Source organism: Schistocerca americana, chromosome 3 (genome assembly GCF_021461395.2).
Source record: "Schistocerca americana isolate TAMUIC-IGC-003095 chromosome 3, iqSchAmer2.1, whole genome shotgun sequence".
NCBI classification, from domain to species: Eukaryota; Metazoa; Arthropoda; class Insecta; order Orthoptera; family Acrididae; genus Schistocerca; species Schistocerca americana.
In genome coordinates, this window is record NC_060121.1 from 541469038 (window position 1) to 541481563 (window position 12526).

Below are 12526 nucleotides of genomic sequence, written 5' to 3' on the forward strand. Positions count from 1 at the left end.
ATGTGACAGAGTCATACGGGTCCTGCACCCAGGTGTAGCCCAATTCGTTTTACTGAGATCATCAAAAACTCATCAAGAAATAACGAAGAGAGTAGTACAATAAAAGTATTACATGACAAATTTACACATGTTTATTCATTTTCATATACAAGAATCTAAGTAACTTGTTTAAATGAGTGTTAAGAGTTGTTTACAATTCCCTGTTCAACACAGAAAGTCTGCTTCCTATCTTATGTGCAAGCACGAGTATTTCAGCAATACTGCTTGAAAGTGCAACGTTCATATTTTGGTAACACTGGATTTAAAAAATTATAATATCTCACCTTTATGCAGTGTGAATTCAAACGAAATTCGTCCGGTTTATACATATGATATTTTAATTTTTGCAAGTCAATTCTACCAAAGAAGTCTACCCCTCAAAACAGTCGTTTTAAAGAGAACGTGTTAGGAGAATCGAAGCAAAATCTGTAAGACTTCTCTCTATGTTGCTTAAGATTAAACTGCACTAAGTACGGTGGTATCATCTACAAGCAGTATGGCAGACACACAGTCTGTCCAGCTTTTCTTGATGCGTGAGCCTCACAGTTCCTCTCGGAACTCGTCGACAGAAATCTGAGATTTTGAAGACGAGTGCTATTGCTGCCAGTATATAAACTTACCTTAACTGCAGTAGCATGGAACTATGTATTATTTGGCCTTCTGCTGTAGAATTCATTTACTTACATTTCATATTCCATATTCACTGAAATAAGTCGTACGTTTTAACGTGGAAGTGTGTAACGCACGTACTTCAGTAACCAAGAGAGCAGTAGTGTCAGGAGATCTTGTTATTTCTGTGCATCATTTCTCACAGCAGCTGCAAGAGTTGTCAGCATTGAGGAGATCTTCCCGCAGCCCCCGCCGCAACATTCCGCAGAGCGTGGTTCCAGTAATGGGCACCTGCCCCTCTCTACATACCGCGCAGCTCAGGTCTCAAGAAACGTTGGACTGATTATACAGTGACCAGCCAGAACATTCTGACAACCTACCTAACAGCCCGTATATCCACCTTTGGCACGGATAACAGGGACGACGCGTCTTGACATGGAAGCAAGGAGGCTTTGGTAGGTTGCTGAAGGGAGTTGACACCACATCTGCACACACAAGTCACCTAATTCTCGTAAATTCCAGAGAGTGGGGGAGGGGGGGGGGAGGTGATGAGATCTGACGCCACGTTCAATCACATCACATCCCAGCCCAGATGTGTTGGCTGGGTTCAGATCTGGCGAAATAGGGAACCAGCACATCAGTTGGAACTCGCCACTGTGTTCCTCGAACCACTCCATCACACTCCTGGCCTTGTGACAGTGCGCATTTTATTGCTGAAAAACGCCATTTGCCATCGGGAAACATGATCGTCATGAGGGGGTGCGAGGGGTCTGCAACCAGTGTACGATACTGTTCGGCTACGAGCTCTGCTGAACCCATCGATGCCCACGTGAATGTTCCCCAGAGCATAATGGAGCCACCGCCAGTTCGTCTCCGTCCCGCAGTACAGGTATCAAGGAGCTGTTCCCGTAGAAGACGATGGGTTCACGCCCTCTCATTGACCTGATGGAGAAGTACTGGGATTCATCACACCATGCAACGCTCTGCCACTGCGTCAACGGTCAGTGATGACGGTCACGTGCCCATTGCCACTTTAGTCGTTGTTTCCGATGTCGTGGTGTTAACAAGGGCAAACGCATGGGTCGTCGGCTGCAGACGTCCACCTTCAGGAGTGTTTGGTGTACTGTGTGTTTAGACATACTTTACGTCTGCCAAGAATCAAAGCCCGATGTTAGGTCAACCACAGTTCACCACCTGTCCTGTTCTACCAGTCGCCGGCCACTGTGGCCGAGCGGTTCTAGGTGCTTCAGTCCGGAACCGCGCTGCTGCTACGGTCGCAGGTTCGAATCCTGCCTCGGGCATGGATGTATGTGACGTCCTTAGGTTAGTTAGGTTTAAGTACTTCTAAGTCTAGGGGACTGATGACCTCAGAAGTTAAGTGCCATAGTGCTCAGAGCCATTTGAAACATTTGTTGCATAAGTTCGCAGCGTTTTTGTTTTGCATGTTGATATTCCGGTCGCTACGGCTTTATTTCTAGATAGTCATTTTTTATTTGAAGTTCACTGTAGCTATTCGGGTTAACGTATTGTCATTTTGTCATTTCGAGATAGTGAGTGGAGCTGTGGGCTCTAGAAAAAGCTGTGGACGCTGGAAAATGGAGTGCCAAGTGGAGAAATTGGATCTTTTCCGACATATTCTTCTGTCTGAGGTCAACAGAGAGGTGACAGCATTGGAGGCAGCCAGAAACATTTGCTCTGTGTATGGGGATAATGCCAGTGGGTAGAGCACGGCAAGAGAATGGTTTTTTCGTTTTAAGGAGGATGGTATTGACAGTGATTCTCCACGTTCAGGAAGACCTTCGGTGTTTGATGAAGATCGTCTAAACGCTTTAATCCGCAATGATCCACGTAAGTGCACTCGTCAATTGGCAGATGTGATGAACTGTAATCATTTCATTTCACCATCGCAGCGACATTTTCATGCAATAGAGAAGGTTAAAAAATAGGGTACACAGGGTGGTCCATTGATCGTGACCGGGCGAAATATTTCACGAAATAAGCGTCAAACGAAAAAACTACAAAGGACGAAACTTGTCTAGCTTGGAGGGGCAAACCAGATGGTGCTATGGTTGGCCCGCTAGATGGCGCTGCCATAGGTCAAACTAATATCAACGCGTTTTTTTTATAATAGGAACCCCTATTTTTTATTACATTTGGTCCAGTACGTAAGGAAATATGAATGTTTTACTTGAACCACTTTTTTCGCTTTGTGATAGATGGCGCTGTAATAGTCACAAACATATGGCTCACAATTTTAGACGAACAGTTGCTAACAGGTAGGCTTTTTAAATTAAAATAGAGAACTTAGGTACGTTTGAACATTTTATTTTGGTTGTTCCAATGTGATACATTTACCTTTGTGAACTTATCATTTCTGAGAACGCATGCTGTTACAGCGTGATTACCTGTAAATACCACATTAATGCAATAAATGCTCAAAACGATGTCCGTCAACCTCAATGCATTTGGCAAAACGTGTAACGACATTCCTCTCAACAGCGAGTAGTTCGCCTTCCGTAACGTTCGCACATGCATTGACAGTGCGCTGACGCATGTTGTCAGGCGTTGTCGGTGGATCACGATAGCAAATATCCTTCTTTCCCCACAGAAAGAAATCCGGGGACGTCAGATCCGGTGAACGTGCGGGCCATGGTATGGTGCTTCGACGACCAATCCATCGGTCATGAAATATGCTATTCAATACCGCTTCAACCGCACGCGACCTGTGTGCCGGACATCCATCATGTTGGAAGCACATCGCCATTCTGTCATGCAGTGAAACATCTTGTAGCAACATCGGTAGAACATTACGTAGGAGATCAGCATACATTGCACCATTTAGAGTGTCATCGATAATATGGGGGCCAATTATCCTTCCTCCCATAATGTCGCACCATACATTAACCAGCCAAGGTCGCTGATGTTCTATTTGTCTCAGCCATCTTGGATTTTCCGTTGCCCAGTAGTGCATATTATGCCGGTTTACGTTACCGCTGTTGGTGAATGACGCTTCGTCGCTAAATAGAACGAGAGCAAAAAATCTGTCATCGTCCCGTAATTTCTCTTGTGCCCTGTGGCAGAACTGTACACAACGTTCAAAGTCGTCACCATGCAATTCCTGGTGCATAGAAATATGGGACGGGTGCAATCGATGTTGATGTAGCATTCTCAACACCGACGTTTTTGAGATTCCCGATTCTCGCGCAATTTGTCTGCTACTGATGTGCGGATTAGCCGCGACAGCAGCTAAAACACCTACTTGGGCATCATCATTTGTTGCTGGTCGTGGTTGAAGTTTCACATGTGGGTGAACACTTCCTGTTTCCTTAAATAACGTAACTATCTGGCGAATGGTCCAGACACTTGGATGATGTCGTTCAGGATACCGAGCAGCATACATAGTACACGCCCGTTGGGCATTGTGATCACAATATCAACACACCAACACGATATCGACCTTTTCCGCAATTGGTATACTGTCCATTTTAACACGGGTAATGCATCACGAAGCAAATACCGTCCGCACAGGCGGAATGTTACGTGATACCACGTACTTATACGTTTGTGACTATTACAGCACCATGTATCACAAAGCGAAAAAAGTGATCCAATCAAAACATTCGTATTTCTTTACGTACTACACGAATATGTAATAAAAAATGGGGATTATTATTTTTTAAAAACGCAGTTGATACCCGATTGACCTATGGCAGCGCCACCTAGCGGACCAACCATAGCGCCATCTGGTTTCCCGCCTTCAAGCTAGACGAGTTTCGTTCTTTATAGTTTTTTCGTTTGATGCTTATTTGGTGAGATATTTGGCCCGGTCAGTATCAATGGACCACCCTGTATAGGTACTGAAAGCTCTACGCCCAAATCACAAAAATCAGCTGGTCGCCATATATGCATCTTTGCTCGCTCGTCATCAACTGGCTTCTGAACAACACCGGCCGTTCCCATCCTGTATCATTGCTGGTGACCAGAGATGGTGTCTTTTCGATAATATAAGGAAAAGACAAGAGTGATTGAGATAAAATAAAGCAGCAACACGTCATACAAAGACGTGAGTACGTCCACAAAAGATGATGTTTTGCGTTTGGTGGAACATCGACGGAGTGGTAGATCACGAATTGCTTCCCCCAAGTATAACCATCACTGATGACATTTCTTGTCAGCAACTTACACCTTTTTCGGACGCAGTCCAAGAACAACGAGCCAGAAGACTGCTTGAAGGGATGCTACTCCACGATAACGCCCGCCCGCGTTCTGCTACACTGACAGAAAACACTACCGGAGCTGGACTGGAAAGTCATTCCGCATCCACCTTATTCACCTGATGATTCACCCTCGCATTATCACCTTTTCCGTTCTTCAAGAAATTTCCGGATAAAAATGCGCTCCGAACATTGCTCGAAGACTTCTTCGCCACGTGATTTCTACAGTCGCGGTATCGAAGTTGCCAAGCGTTAGCAGACAGTTGTAAATACTGATGGAGAATGTACTATTGACGACTAAAGTCTCTGTTGCGTTTATTAAATTTATAGAAGAACTCTACGAACTTATGCACGAACCTAATATTCCTAATGGACATGTACACTTTTGCTAATATACACTGAAGCCCCAAGGAAACTGGTATATGCACGCGTATTCAAATACAGAGACATGTAAATAGGCAGAATACGGCGCTGCGGTCGCCAACGCCTATATAAGACAACAAGTGACTGGTGCAGTTGTTAGATCGGGGTCGCAGGTTCGAATCCTGCCTCGGGCATGGATGTGTGTGATGTCCTTAGATTAGTTAGGTTTAAGTAGTTCTAAGTTCTAGGGGACTGATGACCTCAGATGTTAAGTCCCGTAGTGCTCAGAGCCATTTGAACCATTTTTTTTTTTTGTTTTTGTTAGATCGGGTATTGCTGCTACAATGGCAGGTTATCAAGATTTTTAAAAGATCTGGACGTGGTGTTATAGTCGGCGCAAGAGCTATGGGACGCAGCAACTCCGAGGTAGCAATGAAGTGGGGATTTTCACGTACGGCCATTTCACGAGTGTACCGCCAATATCGGGAATCCAGTAAAACATCAAATCCCCGACATCCCTGCGACCGAAAAAAGATCCTGCAACAACGGGTCCAACGAGGATCATTCAACGTGACAGAAGTGCAATCCTTCCGCAAATTACTGCAGATTTCAGTGCTGTGGCATCAACAATTGCCAGTATGTGAACCATTCAACGAAACATCATCGATATGGGCTTTTGGAGCCCAAGGCCCACTCATGTACCCTTGGTGACAGCACGACACAGAGCTTTACGCCACGCCTGGGCCCGTCAACACCGACATTGGACTGTTGATGACTGGAAACATGTTGTCTGGTCGGGCGACCCTCTTTTCAAATTGTATAGGTGTTGAGACAGCCTCATGAATTCATGGACTGTTGAAGCTGGAGGACGCTCTGTAATGTCGTGGGGAGTGTGCAGTTGGAGTGATATGGGACCCCTGATACGTGTAGATACGAGTCTGACAGGTGACACGTAAGTAAGCATCCTTTCTGATCACCTGCATCCAATCATGTCCACTGTGCATTCCGGCGGACTTGGGCAATTCCAGCAGGACAAAGCGACACCCCGCAAGTCCAGAATTTCTACAGAGTAGCTCCAGGAACACTCTTCTGAGTTTAAAGACTTCCGCTGGCCACCAAACTCCGCAGAAATGAACATTATTGGGCATATCTGGGATGCCTTGCAACGTGCTGTTCAGAAGAGATCTCCACCCGGTCGTACTCTTACGGATTTATGGACAAACCAGCAGGATTCATGATCTCATTTCCTTCCAGCACTGCTTCAGACATTAGTCGTGTCCATGCCATGTCGTTCTGAGGCGCTTCTGGGTATACATATACCAGTATATGTCGCTTAGCCTCTTCCAAAGTTGTCATCACATTATCTGTTTTTGATTGAAACAGTGATCTCCAACACCGAGTATAGAAACACATATGCAGACCTGAACCAGGTCGTGTGTTATATAAAATCACCTTCTAGAGTCACTGGTAGCGTTTATTATTCTACACCACACAGAGGAACAATTACGGAGTTCAACTTCATCTATTATGGATAAAATACATGTAATCGGTGTATTGTTGAAGCTTGTAAGACATCTTGTAAATCCGTCGTGATTGTATTAAACAGCATCAGAAATGAAATTAGAGCCCTGATGCTGAATTCTGTTCGTTCTTGGGTCTGCGTGATTGTTTTACGTCTTTATTATGTTATCTATCAGAGTACTTGTAGATACTTCTTCCATTAATTAGTTTCTTGGCTAATAAAGATAAGCATACGTTATCGTGTGCATTATCTGTGTACGCTTTAAGTACAGAGATATTGAGGCTCTTAGACATAGCGAATAGTATCAGTAAATGAACTGGTCTAGTGGTAAGTCACTAGACCTGTATTCTGGAGGGCAGCGGTTTAAATCCACCTCCAGCCATGCGGATTTTGTATTTCTTGGTTTTTTAAGTTACTGAAGACAAAAATGGTTCAAATGGCTCTGAGCACTATGGGACTTAACATATGAGGTCAGAACTTAGAACTACTTAAACATAACTAACCTAAGGACATCACACACATCCATACTCGAGGCAGGATTCTAACGTGCGACCGTAGCGGTCGGCTACTGAAGGCAACTTCCGTGTTGGTTTTCTTCCTCAGTCAAAGCTTCTGCTAAGTCTCTGATGATCTAGACGTTGACGAGACTTCAAACGATAATCTTCTATCCTTTGCGACCCATCAGTTCTTGCTAGAAGGTATCGCGCTGCACGCGACATTAATATTTGGTGTCAGCGTCGTGGTGCTGCCAACAATATGGGGTAGACGCAGCTAACCTGTGTGGCAATAATTCTGTGCTGAGTATTATTCAGCAATCGTGATGGAATGTAGAAGTTTTTACAGGTAACACCAGACAAAATGGAAATGAAGTTCATGAGGCTAATCACCCACCGACAGTCAGAAAAAAATGGCGGGTCAAAATACAGGAAGCGTCGCGTGCAGGAAATGACCATTGATGTTAGGTTATTCCAAATTTCATTACCATTTCGCACTTACTGAAGGTAAAAAAAACGCTTTAGTGTTAACTCGTGAGGCTCATAGAACTGTGGAACTGTTCAATAGTTAACAAAAGTATTTTTCGGTGGCAAATTCCAAAAGTATGCAAACGGTGTGATGCAGTGAGGTTTAGAAAGCTGTCCGGAGTGCATTGCTTGCAGCATGCAATAAAGGACGAATAATTTGTATGGTAACTTCAAAGGTCATTTTGCAATTGATTTTAAACCTTTTATTTGGCCATTACCCACCTTTCTAGCATATGGTATATATTTATAGGCACTATGTATTTTGAAAAAATGCTGCTGTTCACTGTGATTGTGACGACTAGCTACGCTTGGGACAAGTTTTAAAGTACCTCAAAATATTCAACATCTGACGACGAGCCTGCTCTGGCTCAGTAGCTGACTAATGGCACAGAAAAGTTTCTATAAAACTTTCTAAAGTAATCGGTTGCAATTTTAATGCAAATCATCCACTGTTTTAATCATATTCAGTGTTCAGCGTACAGACTGAATCAAATAATTGTACGGTAAATTGTCAGATTAACCTAAATAAATTATTCTTACTTAATTATCATTCCACATCATTTAAAGGTTACCGACTGTGCTCAAACCATTTTATGACGAGTGGCGGCACCGTCAGAAACAATTACTAGGTGACGTAAACCCCTCAGTTCCACCATCCGACTGCCGAAGATACGTTTAAAATGAAGATCGAAGAGTTATATTGTGAAGGCTGTTACAATGTATTTTGTATTGAATCGAAGTTGTAAATCGGTAACCGATTACAAAAGAAAGTGGTTCGTGCCGTACAGTTTCAGAAAACCAAAAGTCGTTGCGAGAACCACGTCGCAAGATTCGTGTGCTCACTCCAATCGTCACTCCTTTCGAGAACCAGTAGGTCACTGCTGACAACGTCGTGAGCCTGTAGCTGAGAACGCTTTCTGGATGTTTCCCACAGCTTTACGAACAAGTTATTCCTGTGTCCATATGACCTCCTACTAAAATTGCCGGACCTTAATGTGTCAATACTGATGCCATCAATATGGATGATGACCTGTCTTCGGTGCTCAAATGGGCAGAAATCTGATATTTAAAACGCAAAGACGTCCCAAGTAATTTTATTATCTCATCAGAAATTAACTATCCCTACAGACAAGTCTCTCATTGTTATCTATCAATAAATGTTGAAGAACATGAGTGTAACTCTGGATGAGCATCTCATCATGGTATTAAATACTCTTGCCTTGCGAATAACTCTTCCACTTGACTCTTTGAGTCCAGTCAAAGAAGGAAAACTAGGAGGAAAAATCGTGTAGTAGCAAATTCCAGAACAGTGCTAGGCAGGACTGTCATGAACAACGTACTAAAAATGCCCATTTTTATGGGATGAGCGTGGGGATTGGGGCTTTTAAAGGTAACTTTTTATGTTTCTCATCAATAATTCGAAAACCGCTTCTAGTGAAAATGTTACCAGAACAAAATCAGACTACATTAAATTTGCTATAAAGGTGACCCTATTCATTTTTTATCCTCCAGGACGTTGCAGGGGACGGAAAAATCGCAGATTATAAAAATACTGTTTCAATAACACAAAATTAATATCCCACATACAAGTGCAGTAGACCCGTATTCAGGATAAATGTTACGCCCTGAGGTTGTAAGAAGGAAAAAAAGGGGGTTGGGGTGGAAGGTAGAAGCGTGTGGTGGGTTGCTGGATTGTTTTCTTGCACTTCTCTCCTTCATAGCTCTGCGTACTAATGAGCGAACAGGCGATTCCCGACACCAAACTACGTCACAAGGAGCAACGAAGGGTGTTTAAAAAAGTTATAGCGACCCTTCTGCAGTCTGCCTAATGAATCGCTGGCGAAACAGTGTGCTGACATGTCCATGGTCTGTTTATTTTCCACAAAGTGTGTTAACACTACACGGAATACAGATGTTTGGGTTCAGAGACAAACTATACCTCTCCAGCGTTTTCTGTTCAGCTCTCTTACGTCAGTAGATAAAAAAACTTCACTGCATTAGTGTTTATAAAGTAGAATCAGTTTCAGTTTATTGAGTACTTATTTGTAAAAAGCTCAGCAGCTGAAGGTGTCGGCTGTCTGCTACCCTGAAGAGCATGTCCCAACTGCAACATGCCGTCAGTATGTATTTGACAATGCAAATTTCAATGTCTGCACCTGAAATTTCCCGTTCGTTGTCTTTTTCTGTCAGCGTCCCAATGAGCCGTTATGTATAAACCGTGCGTGGCTCGGCAGCTGTGTATAATGTCTGCCTGCCACACTTACGACTTCAATATCAAAATGCTATGCGAGCGAGTGCAATGTTCGTTACACATACATTTAAACAAATTAGCAATAATCTCCGAAGCGTGGGCACTTGTTTTGCGATGGAAACACTGTACAGTGAGACAACAAATTAATAACTAAGTATATTTATTATTTAAGATCATCTGCTCAAGATTAGTTGTAGGACAATCGGATTTATAATTGCAAAGCAAGAGTGCACTGGACAATATCGATTTATCACAATCAAAGTTCTACATGAACGAATGAAAATGACTATAGTGTTATCCAAGTACTATCGTGCGAACATCAGTTTTCTGAACATTAATGGCAAGCAGAAGCTCGCTAGAAGCTTAATTGTATCTGAATGTACAACTCACACATTGAGTGATACCTCAAATCTAACCGGTAGACTGCCTGGGAAGCGCTACTAGCTTTCGTAACAAGCTCGGCTCCCAAATAGCAAGTAATCGAACGGAAGACTCGTGAAATCAAGCAGTCCAAGTTGCGATGCAAATCTTTCAAACTGCGAGTTGCTCAGATAACAGACAGCGCTATTTGTGAAGTGCGGAACTTACTTAGAACTCAGAAAACGTGTGATTCAAAGCACAAGTCAGAACCGAATGCAAATGGCTCAGATGGCGATGGAGAAAAGCTGCCATTGACGTCAGGACAAGTCTGGACGCCTTGCCCATGGCAAGTGCCGAAATGGAGAATGCTGTCTGACTAGCTGTCAACTTCTTAAAAAATTCAGCCTGGAGGGGAGGACCCCCAACGATTGTCACAGTGACCGGCGAGAATTTCGTTTCCTTTTCCAAAATCCAGGGGACCCCCCGCACCGCACAAATTTCCCATTCTTGATTTACTGAAGGCATTTTAATGTACGTAAGGTTAGTATTGATTCCCATCCAGGGTCCACTTGTTGGCCGAGCCCTGCATGCGAAAGCACAGTGTCAGACATGATTCACATGATTGAATAACCTTACTTTGGAGGGAAGACAAGGAGATTTCCCACGATAGGCTAGCTGGATCTCCTGTGGTCAAACCAGAACCGGTAGGCGACCACTTCACACCCTCGCTTCCCGTCGGGACAAACTGAAACCTTCCTCCAGAGCTAGCCAATCTCGTGCGTTCCTCAGGCATAGCCAAAAATGAGAAAATGATTAAACATTGCATAGCGATATCTGACTACTGTCACACTCTATCACTTGCTGGAATACTCTTCAGAGCATCAAATGTACAAACTGTATCATCTCAGCCTGAGCTCTCCCAACGACTAGAAACGTCCAGAGGCTTAAATTGGCTCCTCGGCAACAGAATTAGGTCACATAGGTGAGAGGGAACTTTCAACATAAGGCAAGTAATGTATTCGAACAGTTTACTGGTGTAGATCCATTTCATGAGACGCATTCACACCTATTTAGTGTGGAGGCAGTTCGGGCTCTTGGACAAAGTACGTCACCTATGACACCATCGATGACGTTACCAATGAAATCATCGCTGACTCATCGGATTTCCCTTCAAGCCTCTGACATAGGTCAATCACCCCATGAATAAAATTGAGGGAAATTCAAAACTAGTGGGAGTTTTTTCCCACTCCTATGACATATGGTTGTCGTCGCAAGTATAAATTCGTGGAAAATTCAAAAATCCAATATGGCGCATTGTCATGGTTATGGAAGTAGGTCGCTTGCACTAAATAACTACTTCACGATGACTGCTGGGATTTCTCCTGAAGTCATTGTGGAAATAGATCACATTTGCTAAATACAGAATCCCCTGGGATCCTGGTCGAGCTCTATGACGTCATAAACCACGAAACTAGGACAAAGCGAAGTAGCAGCGACGTCACCGCCATCCCCCTTCCCCCTCTACCAGCTCTAGGACTAAAAGTATTTCTTCCCACGGCAGCTCCAAACCCGTTTGAGCATAAAGATGCTTTTCATCCTAAAGGAAGTAACACTCCCAGCAGCCGGCCGCTGTGGCCGAACTGTTCTAGGCGCTTCAGTCCGGAACCGCGCTGCTGATACGATCGCTGGTTCTGTAAGTAGGCTCTTTAGGTTTTTATGTTGGTAACGCCACGTAACGCTCTATATGAAAATCATTGACTGTGCTGTGTGAAGGCTGTGGTTGGTTTGCATTGTTGGAGTATATGCTATTGTAGTGTTGGGTAGTTGGCTGTTAACAGCGAGCAGCGTTGCGCAGTTGGAGGTGAGCCGCCAGCATTGGTGGATGTGGGGAGAGAAATGGCGGAGTTTTGAAAGCGGATGACCTGGACGACTGTCCATCAGAGACAGTAAATTTGTAAGACTGGATGTCATGAACTGCTACGTATATTATGACTTTAGCACACTATTAAGGTAAATACATTGTTTGTTCTCTATCAAAATCTTTCATTTGCTAACTATGCCTTCATTAGTTAGAATCTTTTATTTAGCTGGCAGTAGTGGCGCTCGCTGTATTGCAGTAGTTGGAGTAACGAAGATTTTTGTGAGG